The sequence below is a fragment of the Osmerus eperlanus genome, chromosome 2 (genome assembly GCF_963692335.1).
Source record: "Osmerus eperlanus chromosome 2, fOsmEpe2.1, whole genome shotgun sequence".
NCBI lineage: Eukaryota > Metazoa > Chordata > Actinopteri > Osmeriformes > Osmeridae > Osmerus > Osmerus eperlanus.
Genome location: NC_085019.1, coordinates 10,833,250 through 10,850,844, shown reverse-complemented (window position 1 = coordinate 10,850,844; position 17,595 = coordinate 10,833,250). Strand labels below are relative to the sequence as shown.

The 17,595-nt window shown below is 43.4% G+C and overlaps 1 protein-coding gene across 2 annotated transcripts in view; it reads right to left on the bottom strand.

The window, feature by feature from the left end:
• Positions 1-17,595, bottom strand: part of prkcab (protein kinase C, alpha, b) — a 278,873-nt gene that overhangs the window by 110,222 nt on the left and 151,056 nt on the right. The window lies entirely within an intron of this gene.

Genomic DNA, 17,595 nt, shown 5'->3' with positions numbered 1-17,595 from the left:
ACCAGGAAAGCAGAAGGAACACGTTTTTGAAACTGCAGGTAGAGTCGTATTTCTGACTGCACAGACATATAAAGAATATCTCTGGTTTCGGCAGAGTCTTGGGTCTTGGAAAATATCCTTAGATTTTGGATTGGACGTACAGTTTTGCGTCTAGGTTATCTTGTTTGAGGTGTGGATTCTAGCTACATTTCTCTTATTCTCTGCCCTCAGCGCGTTAGCAATCATAGCTGCACCATCACCGTAACGACAGACACGCACCACTCAGTCTATCACACAGGTGATTGGTACGTTTACTTGACCATGAGAAACCCGATTACTAGCAATTGTCGGTTTATGCCAATAATACGATTACTCCGTTTACATGTGTAATTAGTTATGCGATTACTCAATAAACGCGTCTACATGATTCTTTTTTATTAATCGTTGTATGCTCCACGGACAAAACTTGCACCATCATCACAAAGTGTCCCCGTGTCTTCCTGTATCGGCCCTACTGCTGTATGTTTCATTCCATCAACACATTGAATCCTACTAAGAAAGCCGAGTAAACGCACTCAATGGTAGGCTACATCTGCTACTGCTAATACTATCCCAACTATAATTTCAGCTGTTAAAACGATAATATTCTTGTTACGACTAGCTAGCCTACTTCTTCTGTTTAACAGTTCAGCTTTCAGCTTCTCCCGCATTGTAGGCTATTTTAGCATTAGCTTTGTTAGATGATGCAGTTCAGCTTCCAGACTGCCTCTTTTGTGTCACTCACACATTTTTGAAATTCATTTCAGCTTGCGGGTATTTTCTAATTTCTCACTTTTATACTTTTTAAAATATAAAGGTTTTTGTGCAAATTATTCTCCCTTTAAAAGTAATGGTAAATCCTTTAAAATCATTGTTGGAATGCTGCTCCAGCGCCTTTCAAAAATACCTTTCGGTTGCTTTGAAGCTTCAGCTTATAACTTTCTGCTAAATTTTCACTTTTCAGCTTTTTTAGCATGGTCAGCTATCCCCATTCAGGTTTTCAGCATTCTCACTGCTGTTTCGCAGGAACAGCCTTTTCTAGTTATTGGGTGTGCTTTGCCTTCGGCAAGGGCACAACCTTTGTTCTCTCACATATATAATATTATTGGGTGTGCTCAAGCCTTCGGCGAGAGCACAACCTTTGTTCTCTCACATATATATTTATTTATTATTGTTTATTTTCGCCCCCCTAAGGATCAGTCAATATTTGGACTACATACACAACGGCGGTGTCAAAAGGTTAGTCTTGGTAGCGATTGCGTTGGTTGTATTTTTATTTACGTTCCGTTGCATGGTTTAAGTAGAAATTGCGTTTTTGTGGTGAAAAGTGAAGCTAACGGTGGCTAATTTGCTAGCCACAGTCACTGACGTTACTAACGTCACGAAAACACGCGTGACTACCTGTAGCAGAACATTCGTTTCACATCTGTTAACTTGGGGGATAGCTAGGCTAACTATAGCTTTACTGCAAGGCAGCTGCAGGAACGCCACAAGCAAAGAGGCCAGGGTGATAACTATTTACTCATTTTACTTTGTGATATGACACACAATTGTGACGTGTAATGTACAATATAAGCTGATTTTATTAAGGAAGTACATCTACTTTCGGAAACAGTAGTCTACTATGTCACTGAAGTATTAGCATCATGACATTAGCCTCTGTTGCCCGGGCAACACATACTACAGTGGTCTATGATGCATCTGTTTTCAATCTTTAAAATAAACATTCCTCACAAATACATTTTCGTTGTAGGATTTATTATGACATTACATTACAAGTAAACGATTTGTGGGTGAAATTATAATTACCTGTGGTTTCAAACCAGTGTTGCTCACTGCAACTCTGTAGCCTACCCGAGACACTACAAAAACATCTACACAGCTGTAGGAAGTCAAACGGCGACAGAACATGTTCGGCACTCCACTTACTTAAACCAAAAGTAAGTGGCAATCGCTACAGTAAGTGGCAATCGCTACAGTACCAAGACGAACACAGCAGTAGTCTAGTACTGTACCGTAGTAGTAGAATTTACCGGGGCAGCTTCTCCACACAGGGCTATATCGCATTTTGCGTTGTTACTGACAATGATCGCTACCAGTGAGCTTTTTATAAATTAGCGATTTTCCACTAAATAAATGTCAAGCTTATTTACGTTTTGGGGGCATATTTTCAGTTAGCAGATGGTACTGTTTGAATCGCGATTCCATCTTCTACTGCCGGGCAACGTCGTAGAATAATCTTCAAAGGGGGTTCTTTATTAATGAATGAATGCAATGAGTAGGCTAAATGCCTGAAAATATCATGAGAAGGGAAAAACTTAAAATGACGTTTAAGTCATAGAGATTAGGTCAATTTTTACACCGGTCTGCCCAATTTATTCGTTTTGTTTCAACGATGAGGCTGCCTCTTGCAGGGGAAATGAGAAGATCTATTTCATTCTACACTTCACTCGTATTTTCAGTTGTAAATGAGCATCAAAAAAAAAATGCTTTTAAATCTATGTAATCTTTATAAATAATAAGTATGCATTTTTATATAAAATATACAGAAATATCAGTTTTAAAAATGTCATTCAAAAACGGACCCCTGTGCAACCGACGCAAGCAAGCACACCCTACAATTTCCCCAGAAATTGTACCCTCTCTAGTTATACATCTTCTACTGCCATGGGAGTCTATGGCAGCCCCTAGAACCGTATTGTCAGAAGTTGTGAAATTTGGCACACTTTTTGGGGCCAGTCCCCTCATCAATTTTACCAAGTTTCATGTCTCCATTTTAAACCCTCTAGCACCACCAATGGGTCAAAGTTGAAGGTGTGTTTACACACTTTACTTTTGAACCACATGTCTCATTTTCGAAAATGAGGTATCGTTGTATTCCCTGGATCAAGACGAGTCCAACGCACTCTATGATGTCATACCCAGTTATATAGATTCTCCGCCATTTTGAATGTTAAGGAAAAGCGTTTTTTCGTATCTCCTCCTACAATTTTTGTCGAATCTTCTTCAAAATTGCCACAGATGATCTTCGTATTGTATGGATTTTTGATTTTCGAAATCATTTGTTAGTTACAGCCAATCAAATTGATGTGGCCGAATTGATGTGGCCGCCATTTTGAATATAACGTTTTTTCGCTAACTCTCCTATAAAGTTTGTCCAATCTTCACCAAATTTGGCACAGATCATCTTCAGACCAAACTTCACAAAAGACATCACATGTTTTTTTGATTTTCTAAACCTTTTGACTGGAACAGCCAACCAAAGTCGTCAACCAAGCCACCATAAAAGAAGTGAGGTCATATTAGCACCTCTTTACTGCATTAACACCAAACTTGGTATAGGGACTAGGGATCCTGTTCTAAAGAGGTCCAATAGGTCATGCCATTTCACCTCTAGGTGGCGCTGCAATAAGAACAAATTTGGCACCAATTATCTTCAGATCAAGCTTCACAAACGTTTTCACATGGTTTTTGATTTTCAAAATAGTTTTTCCGGTAAATGATCAAAGTCGGCGATGAAGCCGCCAAAACAGGAAGTGAGATCATATCTCAGGAAATATTTGCTGAATTGACATCAAACTTGGTACAGGTGCTCGGAACCCTGTTCCAAAGAGGTCCACAAAAGTTTGTGTCATCCAACCGCTAGGGGGCGATCCCGTGTCTGACACATGTTAACTTGTGATACCAGCTGAATTGATGCGGCTGCCAATTTTACGTTTTATAAAACGTTTTTTTCCCTATTCCTCCAACAAAATGTATCCAATATTCACCAAATTTGGCACAGATTATCTTCAGACCACAATCACCTTGACATGTCAAAATAGGACTGAATTACAGCTGTTTAAACTTGGGACAAATCGCTTGCCAGTTGAAAAACTGCTTATATTTTTACACAGTAACTGGACACAGTAATTTCCAACACTGAGAATAATTCACTAGGATAAATTGGTGTCCTGGCAAGGGCAACGTAGCCAAAGCCAACGAGCCTGCCATGTCACTGGTTTTCTGTCTAGCACACAAACTATCAAAATTATTTTAGATTTTCGAAACGGTTTGATCGGTACAGGCAATCAAAATCTGCGGCAAGGCCGGCAAACAGGAAGTTGGGTCGTATCTCAGCAAATCTTTGATGGATTCAAAGCTGCATTTACTCAGAACCCTGTTCTGAGGATGTCTAAAATGTTTTTTGTTCATTTTACCTGCTCCTCCTCATTGCTGCTTGCAGCTTTATTTCATCTGTATTTTTATGCTTTATTGATGCTTCCAAAACTTTCGATAGAATTTGTCATGAAAAACTGTTTATGAAGCTGCTAGCGAGAGGTGTCCCTAAACCTCTTGTGAGGATTTTGGTGTTCTGGTATGCCAATCAAACTTTTCATGTTAAATGCTCCTTTCTATGTTGGTAACAGAGTTTGACAAGGAGGAATTTTATCTCCCTTTTTGTTTAATGTTTATATGGACAACTTATCAAGCCAGCTGAATAAGACAAATACAGGCTGTCTTGTAGGTGAATCTATTGTCAATCATCTGATGTACGCAGATGATTTGGTCTTACTCAGCCCATATAGTGCTGGGCTGCAACAGATGCTGAGGGTGTGCTCTCAGTATGGCATAGATAGATCATGATATAAAATATAATGCAAAGAAAAGCCACATAATGAATCAGGACAGGAAATTAACCTTTTATTTATCTGGCAGTCCCCTTGGTGTTTGTGAGGAAATAAAATATCTGGGCCATGTTATTTCTGATGATTGGACAGATGACAACGATATATATCGACAGCGCTGTAAAATATATTCTCAGGCCAATATGTTACTAAGGAAGTTTTCTATGTGCTCAGATTCAGTTAAATGTTCCCTGTTTACAACCTACATAACACCATTGTACACTGCTCATTTGTGGTCTAATCACAGGAAAAGGAGTATACAGAGACTGAAAGTAGTTTACAATTAGGGATGCGTATTGATAAGATTTTAACGATTCCGACTCCTTATCAATTCCTGCTTATCGATTTGATTCCTTATCGATTCTCCCCTCTACAGCCAACTAGGTCTGTGCGTCCTGCACCCCCCCACACACACACTCGTTGTAAACAAATTTCTCAAACTGGCTTTGACTGGCTCTGAAATGAGCTAATACCTACCACCTCTAGGCCTCTTCAGGCCTCTGTTTTCAAAACACAATCTAGTCGGAGATAGAAACTTTCAGTTTCCTTGTGTTCAAGCTTCTATTACTCAACAGGGGAAATAACTTCAGTGTCACCTTTCAAAAGAGACCATTTACATGCATGTACTCATGGTTCAACAACAGCTTTCAATGTACTTTGGGTATGTTGTTTAGGCGTTTTCAGGCACATTTAACAGGACTATTAAAAGGTTAAACAATTAAACTTAAAAAAGTTTAATAATGGATAAAAAATCGATATGCTCAGTTTAATAATGGGACACGGGAACGTTTACTGATAACACACGCCGCCCTGATAACGTGAAATGATCAATAAGATCAATAATAATGGGAGACGAATGCCGGAGCTAAAATGTATGCTTCAAACGACGGGACAGAAGATAGTCGACTACACACAATAAAGGCAAATTGCTTCACACAGTAACAAGTGGTTGTGATCACTTTTGAGCAGTTTAGCTCTACCTTAGATAGTTAGAGATGAAGCGCGAACGTTAGCTGCGCTGCTGCATGCATCGAACACATGACGTTCCAGTAACTTCATTCCATGCTGTGTGTTCAAATGCTTCTTCATATTTGTAGTATTTCCTCCCTTCGACGAAATAGACTTTTTACACACGTTACAAGTGGCGTTGTTGTCATTTTGTCGTGTGAAATACAACCAAACTTTAGAACGCTTCTTCCTAGTTGCCATGTTTGCTGCAGTCTGTCTGAATAAAAAGTTCGCGCATGCGCAACGGCACAGAGAATCGTTAAGGAATTTTGCTAACGATTCCAAGGAATCGATTCACTGATTCCCTACTTACATCATTGTAAGTAGGGATGGGTATCGAGAACTGGTTCTCGATACCCATCCCCTACTTACAATGATGCTTTTAGATTGCTGCTTCATGTGCCTAGGTGGCATAGTGCTAGTCAGTTGTTTGTGTCTAAGCACGTACCAACCTGTGAGGCGCTCTTGAGACAATTGATGTATGGTTTCATGTGTTGACTGGACAAGTCTGAGAACTGTAGTAGAGGCTCTGGTCAACCCTCTAAAGAGCTGCTATCGATTTACTTAGAACTTAAGACGACATTGGCACAAAAGTATTCATACTTTTTAATGCACTGTATTATGTATCCTTTTGTTTTTAATAGTTCTATGTCTGTTATTTTATATGGAGCTTGGCGTCTGAAATAAAATAAATTCAATTTCTTCTCGTTTAATAGAACTCAATAACTGCCATTGGTAGTCCCCCTTGCTCCCTCCCTTCATCTAATTTCTCTGGACTGTCTTTTCTCTCTTTCTCTTTTACCCCATTTTTTCTGTGTCTTTGCTGCCTAATTTCTCTTTTTTCCTCATTCTCTTTCTCTTTATTTCTCCCACTGTTGTGCGCCTCTGCATGGAAAATGTCAGGAATTCAAACAACAGCAAGAAGGCATGGAAGTTATCCCTCATGAGAGTTCACTAAGAACATGAAAATAGCATTGACTCTCCCCATCATGCTAATTAGGGGGGGTCAGATGGCTGAGCGGTTAGGGAGTCGGGCTATTAATCAGAAGGTTGTTGGTTCGATTCCTGGCCGTGTCAAATGACGTTGTGTCCTTGGGCAAGGCACTTCACCCTACTTGCCTCGGGGAGAATGTCCCTGTACTTACTGTAAGTCGCTCTGGATAAGAGCGTCTGCTAAATGACTAAATGTAAATGTAATTAATATTTCATAATTTAATTGGTGAGCTGGAAAGGTTGACGTATGAGAAGCCACTGTAATGTAATACATCTGAAAATCTCAATGATGATCGGAGCTATTTTGCATCTTGGAGAAATATATCAGCCATGGTATGCAAAAGATTGCTTGGGGCTGTAATGTGTGCTGTACAAAAGATGGTTCTATCTTTCTACGATTTAGAAAGATAGATACAAACTTTATTGCCACACAACAATGTTGGTGGTATTCTTTTGTCATAGGTAGCTCAGTCCAGTGAGGAGGGGGGAGATGGGGATAGGAAAAATAAAATAAAAAGTCCAGGTCAGCTTTGGGAGTTCAGGAGTCTGATAGCAGAGGGGAAGAAGCTGTTGCTGAGGCGTGTCGTTCCAGCTTGCATAGATCTGTAGCGTCTTCCAGAAGGCAGAGGTTAAAAAAAGTAATGGCTTGGATGAGAGGAGTGTCTGATTATGTTCTTTGCACGATTTAAGCTAAATTGGAGAGCAGTAATGTTGGCAAGGACGGACGATAGGGCCGCTTTTTGAACTTGGCGATGATATCGGAGGGGCGTTGCTGTCTATGGTCACTCTTTGAATGCCCAGGTGTGTCTCGACTTCGTGCCGTTGTCTCTCTTCCGCGTCTCACTCTCACTCCAGCTCTGGTACCTCTTCTGTGCCTTCCTATCTCCACAGGAATATTGAGCAGGGGAGCGCTCGCAGCCTGGCATCAGAGGAGCGTCTCTAGAGTAGCACAGCATTATTCAAATAGACGCTTCACCTTGAAAAATGCCACACTGTTAATAAGCAGAAGAAGGATCATTAGAAAATTACCCATTGTGTGAACACTCACACTAACACATCGCAAACACCCATAATGTACAGTGCACACATACACACACTGCAAGATCATATATCGCACTTACGGAAACACACACCAACAATGGTATTACATAACTCCCACTCTTAAGTGTGTCTTTACCAGAGCAGATATGAAATGCGTGGGTGTTAGCTGGTACTCTTTCATGTAATTATCAGGGTGTTTGTCCTGTGTTTAACTCATCTTAAGTTTGTACATCCTAAAACACAAACGAGAATGTATTATAACTTATTTTCTGAAAAGTCAACGAACTATTAGGCAGAGAAAAACAATAACTCATGTAGGAACAATCCTCGAAATGTGTTTTTACATCCCATAATTCAGAGTAACAATTATGTCTATGGTATTTCCTTGTGCACAAAAAAATTGTGTGCAAGCTTTCTGTAAAACATTATTACTGTCATAATTAACACTATTTCTCTATTTGTCTTCTCAAATGTTATTTATTATGATTGTATCCTAAGGTATCACCAGCCTGTAATTTAATAAATAATCAAATCAAATAAAGACAAGTCAGCCGACTGTATGGAATCCTACTTTGTATGTACCACCTCCTACAGACCAGCTAGCTCTGTGTTCCTGCCAGAGCGCGTGGGTAGGACACACCTGCCATTGGCTTTCCCTGTCTCAACAACACTGCCAAACGGGCAAGATCATTTTGGACAAGCTCTTTAAAAGACGCGCGGATACGCACACACTCAGCCCGGTTGTTGTATGATCAGTGCTGCTGCCGCCCTCCACCATCCCCTTCTCCCCCATGCTGTCTGTATGTTCTCTCCAACAGGGGGATTATATCTCTATTGCTCCCTGTCTCATGTGTATGTATGTGTTGTATCGAGGAGGCAGGGAGTGCTTCCCTTAGATCATCCACTCTGACGAAGTTAAATCTACATGTCCATGTCATGTAACAATAAATACTCAAATGTAATACGTGATTGTCTTGACTGAACTAAAATTATAACAGACAAGGTAGTCTCTCACTTGCCCTTGGCTTGTTATTAATGAGTAAGGCAGCTCACTTTCCACTGTTAGCTAATAAACGAAACAAAGCAAACATTTCAGTTAAAGATATTTCTATAATCTTATAATATATTAGTTGGGTGTGCTCACGCCTTCGGCGAGCACAACTGTAGCCGACTGTTTGGGGTTTATTTTAGGTTACTTTATGTTGTGTAAATAATGATAGAAGGACACGGTCTTCGAGCACCAGTTGTATTTACTTTACTGAATCTCTCTCACACCAGTATACCAACAACCCTTTTCTTACTTAAAACCGAACGCTTGCCTTAGCAACATGCCTACGGCAACTCCCGAAGGACAAAACACCCCCTTTCCCGTTACACCTAGAAAGGTCTGTCACATACGTCCCCCCCTCAACATGGAACATCCCCGTTCCAACAGAACAGGCAGACAAACAGATCACACATCCAGGGAACATATGCAACAGCAGGCAGCCCCCCAAAAAAACAAAACAATAGACTCAGACACCCATGGCCACTCCAACACATACAGATGACAAGTCACGCACTCCCCAAACATACCAGATAACACTGACACATAACACAGGAAGACGGAGGCCCCCTTGAAAGAGGCCCCACTACGGGAACACCCCACCTAGCACGAGAGCAGCACGGGCATGACAAAATCAACAGGCAGAAGTACATCTGAAGAGGATTTTTTTTTTTGGGGAAATATACATACCTCGTTTGCATACATATTATATCTATCCTCCCCCCATGATAGAACAACAACAAGAACAAGTCTCAGGTCAACACAAAGTCCTCAAAGTGACCAGGGGGACGCACTGTTCTCCCGGTCCGAGTCGTCACCCGAGCCGACTCGTCAGCAACAGCAGGCATTGTACACATCCCCCCTTCGCCCACCAGGTCAACGGACTCTGTCTGCGCGGCAGGAGGAGCAAAGCCTGGGGAAGAAACAGGCGCCACCTGCTGGGGCCCCGGGGCTACGGGCAAGGTGTATCTTCTCAATCTGTCGTAGTGCACAACCTGCTCCCGGTCCTCAGAGTCCAAAGGATTTTCAATCCGGTAGGTAAGCCCACGCTCACCGTGTGAGTCAAGCACCTGAATAACCCTATAAGGTCCCTTCCAGTGAGGGGCCAGCTTCATGCGACTCTCCGTCGGGTTGTTCAGCCACACCATGTCACCCATCTCATATGGGCGATGACGCACCCCCACGTCATAGTAAAGTTTCTGTCTTTCCTGGGCCATTGCACTGTTCAGTCTTGCATCACCGAAGGCGCTCTCCAGCCCCTTCACCATCAAGGACACGAACTCCGCCTGCGTCCCGGGCACCTGAGAGTCGAACAGTCTTGGTGGCACCAACACATCCGCTGGAACCCGTGCTTCTCTCCCATGCACAAGGTAAAATGGGGTGAACTGTGTACTGGCATGTTTCGAAGTGTTATAAGCAAAAGCCACTTGCCTCAGAAAATAGTCCCACTCACCCCCATGTGACAGCAGCCTTTTGGCCAGCTGGTCAATCAGGGTACGATTATGACGCTCCACCATGCCATCCGACTTCGGATTGTAGGCGGTGGTGCGTGTTTTCTTTATCCCCAGTAGACGACAGAGGCTCTGGATGACCTCCGCTTCAAACTGCCGACCCTGGTCACTGTGTAAAGTCTCAGGAATCCCGTGCATCAGCACATAATCTTAAAATAGACACTGTGCGACAGACTGTGCCGTCTGGTTGGGAAGGGCATACAAGTTAACAAACTTTGTGAAATAGTCTGCTACCACAAGCACATATCTATTGCCCTTAGTTGTCACCGGCAACTCTAAGATGTCTGCCGCCACTCCCTGAAAAGGGTGACTGGCCAGAGACCCTCCCATTGGGGCCTGTTGTTTAGGGACAGGAAACCGTCGAGTCTGACAAGCCTCACACTGCTCACACCATCGTTTAATGTCTCTAAACATAGACGGCCAATAACATGTTCGACGAGCTTTCTCCCACACCCGCTCTGCAGAGAAATGCCCCGAAACAGCTCCGCCGTGGAGGTGCTGCAGAATGTCCAGTACGAGAGACGACGGAACAACAGTCTGCACTAAATTCTCACCGGTTAGTGAGGAGTGCACAGACCGACACAAAAGTCCGTCAATCACTGTAAGTCGACTAAATTCAGTCCATAATTTCCTAAGACACACAGACGACCCCCTCAGACGGCCGCGGGGTGGTTTCAGCGCAACCCCTTCAACCAAGCCCAACACCGTGGAGATATCTGGGTCGGCCTGCTGCAACGCCTGCAGGTCTGACTGGCATAGACCACAACATGCTCAAGTCCATCCCTGACCTGGGCCAGCACAGCCCCCACCGAGTCTTTAGAGGCTTTGAAGGGCATGCTAAAGTCAGGCAGAGCCACTACAAGGGCTGTCGACAGTACCCCTTTTAAATGGTTGAAGGCTAAGTCACAGTCAGCTGTCCATTCAAATGGCACATTTTTCCCCATCAGGTGATTCAGAGGGGCCGTCTGTAGTAAGAACACAGCCCTACAAAGGCTCTCACTTCTGATGGAGTCTTGGGAGTAGGCCATTGTTCTACTTTGTCGGTGTTTCTTGGGTCTGGCTGCAGACCCCGCTGAGAGACAACATGGCCCAGGAATGTCACTTGATCTCTGGCAAAGTGGCATTTCTTTGGATTTAACCGAAGGCCCGCAGCTTGGATCCTGGTAAACACCTCTTCTAGATTGGAGAGATGGGCCTCAAACGTGTTGCTGTATATCAAAATATCGCCTAGGTAGACCATACATATCTGCCAGGGTAGGCCTCTCAGGACAAGTTCCATCATCCGTTGGAATGTTGCAGGTGAGTTGGTCAACCCCATGGGCATAGACCGCCACTGGTATAGGCCTCGGCCAGTGTAAAAGGCTGTCTTCTCCACCTCTCTGCCACCTCCACCTGCCAGTACAAGTTTGAAAAGTCCAACGTGCTGAACCAGGAGGAGCCCGCAAGAGCGTCCAGAGTGTCGTCCATCCGGGGAAGTGGGTGGGAATCCTTTATCGTGACTGCGTTGAGTCTGCGATAATCCACGCATAATCTCCATTCTTCTCCCCCTTTCTTTCTCACCAACATCACCGGAGCTGCCCAAGGGCTACAGCTCTCTTCAATTACACCAGCAGCCAGCAGCTTAGCCACCTGACGCTCAATCTCAACTCTTTTCTCAGGAGATGTGCGATTGGCACGTTGTTTGACTGGAGGGTGATCACCGGTTCGAATGTGATGTTTCACCAGGTCACATTTCCCTGTATTTTTCTTGCATGCACTGAAAACACCACTAAACTTATGTAAAAGCTTAGACAGTTCTGCTCTCTGCTTTTCAGTGATAGGAGAATTGTCTAGTGACATAGCGAGCACTGGTATTTTTGCCTCTGCAACATTTACCATTTCCTGAGGAAGTGGAGTGAGAACTGACTCTTCCACATGGTAAAACTCACCTAAGTGCATTCCGTGTTTGAGTGTTAAGTCATGACATGTGGGGTCAAGCACACGGGCAGCCGTGACTCCATTTTTCGCAGATGTCACAGTGTGCGCCACCACCAGCCCAGCTGTCTCATGCACATTGGGCTCCAAGTAGCCCACAAAGTCACTACCGTTCAAGTCAGCAGACCCAGGCGGACTGATCTTTACAGACACTATTGTCTCACTCAGAGCGGGAATAGTCAATCCAGAAACAAGTGACACATTACAGCACGTGGGGATCATGTCCTTACCCGTCAGCAGGGGAACACTGATGCCCCATAGTTGCAGCCGGGCCCGTCCAACATCAATAAGAGCGTGATTTTTACAAAGAAAATCCCAGCCCAGTAGGACGGCCTGTGTAGCGTCTCGGAGCACATGAAACACATGCTGCCACGTTCCTGAGCCCAGTCGAAGGGTTAATGTGATGGTTCCTAATGTATCAAGCATCTGACCATTTACAGCCTGAACGGCAACAAAGTCCTTGTTCAATGGGCGGCCACGCAGAGCCATCAATGACATACGAAAGTCAGCGCTAAGCAAGGACACACTAGACCCTGAGTCCACTAACATTGATACCTCTGACCTGTCAATTACACCCCTGACATAGGAAGTAGGAATTTCATCAGTGTCATTACTCTTTTTTTCAAAGGAACATACAGAGCAGTCCCTTGTTGATTCTGACATGCATGTATTACAGGTAAACAGGTCCTCCTCAGGACAAGCTGGCGTTTGGGCCATAACACCAGCTACATTTAGTTTCCCTGCTGACTTCGTTGGTCCTCCCTTCCAGGAGATCTGAAGCGCACTCCACGCCTCCTTGGGTCTTCATCATAATGAGTCTGTCTTCCCAGACTGGGGCTGCGCCCTCTGGCCCCTCCTCTGGGGTAAAACTCACGCCATTGGTCACCAGCTTGCTGGTCGTCCCTTGCGGAAAAGGGCCGACCCTCTCGGGAGCTTCCTCTTTGAGTACCCTGGTTACCCCGTGACTGACAACCGTGCTCCCCACAGTTGCACTGGCAGCGACCTCTCGCAGTGGGGGGGAAACGCTGCCACTCGCCCTCAGGTTGGCCGTAACCAGCTCTCAGCCTTTGATTCTACCCTGCCATTTGTCTCATCTCCATCCTCATAACTTTCATCTCCTCCGATAGCTTGTCAACCGCCTTGGATACACTATCTACCCCCAACACGGACTGCACTGCTGCCACAGCCCCGTTCGCTTGTGTCGTGTAGCCGGCGTAGGAATTAACGAAGTCTATACGTAGGCCCTCGCGTGCATTCTCACATCTTCCTGCAATAACCAGGGCTTCTTCCAGATCAGTCGCTCCCTGTTCATGGCACTTTGCTCTCAAAACGGGATCGAGACCAGCGAGAAACCTCCTAAATTTCTCCTCTCTTTGTGCCCTGTCACCATAGTCTGGAAACGCCTCGAGAACTAACTTGTTAATCTCCGCAGCATACACCTCCAAACTCCCCTGTTGCGCTCGCAGGCGGGCTGACAGGCTAGCTCTAAAACGCTCCATAAACTGTTTGTGTCCAAATGCCTCTTTAAGTCTGTCCTTGACAGCTACATAATCCGTCTGGACGGCCTCTGGAAGACCATAACAGAAAAGCTGCCTTATTCAGTCGAGTAGGTAGAATTCTCACCAGTTCATAATGATAGTCGTCACCATCGGTAAGCGCTCTAACTGCAACTTCAAATTGTCTCGACCAGCTATGGAAGCTGTCACTCCCCTCACTGCTAAAAAAAGGTGGCAAATCAATCTTCACTTTCCCTCCCGATGTGCGGCTTGTACCTCTCTCTGATTTGCACATGAGGGGATCCTCGTCTCCATACCACATCTTGTCTTCAGCGCAACTCAGTAATGCTATGTGTAAATTCTTCTCTTCTTTCGCACGCGGCATGCCAGACTCAGCAAACGTGTCACCAGCTAATCTAACACTAGTAGCTAACACTATTTACTTCACACAAAACAAAGAAAACTATCTAGAAATAAATCTATTCATTCCAGACGCACCATCGCTGTCACCAATGTAGCCGACTGTTTGGGGTTTATTTTAGGTTACTTTATGTTGTGTAACTAATGATAGAAGGACACGGTCTTCGAGCACCAGTTGTATTTACTTTACTGAATCTCTCTCACACCAGTATACAAATAACCCTTTTCTTACTTAAAACCGAACGCTTGCCTTAGCAACACGCCTACGGCAACTCCCGAAGGACAAAACACCCCCTTTCCCGTTACACCTAGAAAGGTCTGTCACACAACCATTGTTCTCTCACATATATATTATTGGGTGTGCTCACGCCTTCGGCGAGCACAACCATTGTTCTCTCACATATATATTATTATTATTTATTTTCCCACCCCTAAGGATCTGTCAATATTTGGACTACATAGACAACGTTGATGTCAAAAGTTTCGTCTTGCTAGCGATTGAGTTGCTTGTATTTTTATTTACGTTCCGTTTCATGGTTTAAGTTGAAATTACGTTTTTATGGCAAAAAGTGCCTTTGGTCAAAAAAGGGTACTCAGTGCTAGCCTACGTCATAATGTCAGCACACGTCAGCAACGACGCATGGATACAACGTGCATAGATGTGCTGTTGCACAGCGAGTATTGTATCGTGCCGTGGTGTACTACCAGCACATGTAGGTTACATTTAAGGAAATCAAGACTTGCATGTACAGTAAGTAATGTCACATTAAATAATGTATTTAAACTAGTGGTGGGCCGTTATCGGCGTTAACGCGCTGCGACTCTTATCGGCGATAAAAAAAATATCGCAGTTAATCTATTCTCAAAGTTGGGTTGGGAGCTGGGTCTATACTACGCAAGCTATGATGACTTTCACCTTGATATTTTAGCGCGGATGTATACCTAGCCGAATTGCACTGTAGGGGGCGAGAACCCGTCTTCGAACCTGTGTGTATGCCTTGTGTATGAAATTATCACATCAAACGTGATGTGCTAACATGGATGCAGCTATAAAGCCGCCTGGTTTGCTTCAGGGAAAATTTATTTTTAAGAAGCTTCCCAATGGAAACCTGGACAAGACTAAGGTTGTTTGCACCTTGTGCTATGCGGAATTAGTTTACTGTAGGAGTTCTTCCAGTCTCAAATACCACCTAAACGCAAAGCATCCTTTAGCTAATGCGGAAGATGCCGGGCCAAGCACTGATGTAGCGCAGGGGAAGAGTCGTCGTCAAACTACGATGTTTGAGTGCAACCGTGGCAAGCCCGTCAGCACAGCTCTATCAGCCAAGCTAACTAATCTAATAAACAGTTAATAAACACAAGTACATCTTATTGAACATAATTTATTTTCATCACCAATTATCATAGTAGAACAGCTTTCTCAAGCAGTTTGTGATGCATTTTGGAAACAGGAGATGAGCTCCTGGTCTAATGCGCCACCTGGCTTGAGAAACCCGTTCTCAAAGACATACTTTTAGTCATTATTTGCGTAGCACACATATTCTGAATGCCTTCGGCTGAATTCAAATGAGCCATTTTAATCTAGATGAATCTAGATTAACGCCAAGATTACAGTGAGATTAATCTAGATTTTAAAAAATTATCTATGCCCACCACTAATTTAAACTCAAGCATGTGTGGTGCGTGGCTGTCTTCAATGCCACAGCCCAAACTTGATTTCAAAAGAAACGTTTTTCATTTCCGGTGCCGTCAAACAATCCCCTTAAGTTTGGCTAGCAACAGCAGCTAGGCTAGCTTGCTCGTAGCACAATTTACTGAGGTCAGCTTCTCCACCGTGCAGGGCTCTAGTCTAAGATCAAATGGTCGTATTTGGCATTGTTACTGACAATGATCGCTTCCAGCAAACTTCTTTTGAATTATCCATTTCCGCCTAAATAAATGTCAAGCTTATTTACGTTTTTTGGGGGCATATTTTCAGTTAGCAGATGGAACTGTTTTAATCGCGATTCCATCTAGCTAATAATACTGCCGGTGAGAACGTTGTTACTTAGAAAAGCTTGTTTCAAGGGGGTTCAGCTTGTTTCAAAGGTGGTTCTTAATGAATGAATGCAATATGAGTGGGCTAAATGCTTGAAAATATCACTACTGTAGAAGGGAACAACTTAAGGTGACGTTTTAGTCATATAGGTTAAGTTCATTCATTTGTTCATTTTAGCAGACGCCCGTATCCAGAGCGACTTACAGTAAGTACAGGGACATGCTACACTTCACTTTTTGTATTTTGAATTGTACATGAGCAGCAACAAATGTAGGCTATGCTTTTAAATCTATGCAATATTCATAAATGATAAGTAGGCATTTTTATATAAAATATACAGAAATATCAGTTGTAAAAATTACAGTTAATAAACGGACCCATCTGCAACCGATGCAAGCAAGCACACCCTACAATTTCCCCAGAAATTGTACCCTGTCTAGTTATTATTTGATATCCAGTATATTCTTGTGGAATTGATTTTGTAAGGGAGACCAAGTTACTGAAGGCCTTCAGCGTATTTCTAGAAATTCTAAAAGATCACAAGTGTGATAAATAAACTGCCTAATAGCTAGACCTGAATAAGACTAAGTAATAGTCCCTTCCCATTCTTAAAAGTGACACTGATTCATTCTCTCTGGACTGAGTCCAGATAAATTAAATTTAGCATTGTCTCAATGTCACTTCGGTACCTGGGGAAGGAGATATCACTGCAATAACAGGATTAAAATACCCAAGGAAATGACTACAAATGCCAACTCGGTCAACCAAATTGCAGGTTTATGGCATGAAAAATCTCCACCTTCTAGTATCCAATGTGTACCCATCCACAGTAATTGGACTGCTGTCACATGTGCTGTAGGTGCCCACTGTGTGTGTTGAGACATACAAACAGCCATTCATGTGCTGTAGGTTCCCACTATGTGTGTTTTGACATACAGGAAGCCATTTCTGGGCAGGTGGTGGCGGTGAATGACAGATAATGAGGGTGAATCAACTGGGATAAAACACCATATAAAAGTCACATAGACACACTTCCCCCTGCTTGGGTGATACACAGGCACTTACATCCAGTGACACTTGAACAAAGATGCTTGTCAATGGAGAGAGACTAGGGAGTAGCCATTGGAGAGAGATACAGGTACTCAGAATGCCTATCATACTGTCATATTGAACATAGAGAAGATAGCTGTACAAGCTGGGAAAAAAATAGAATTTGTTGAGGCTTCGCTTAACAAGCCTAATAGAGACGTTAGCACAGTATGTCAGTGTTGGCAACAGTAGTCTTCTCAGGCTTGTGTCTTCTGCTGTATTATGAGTGTCTTGCAGGAAAAGTGTGATGTTTTCATATACACACCCTGTCAACAGTGCTAAAAAGAGAGCCTGA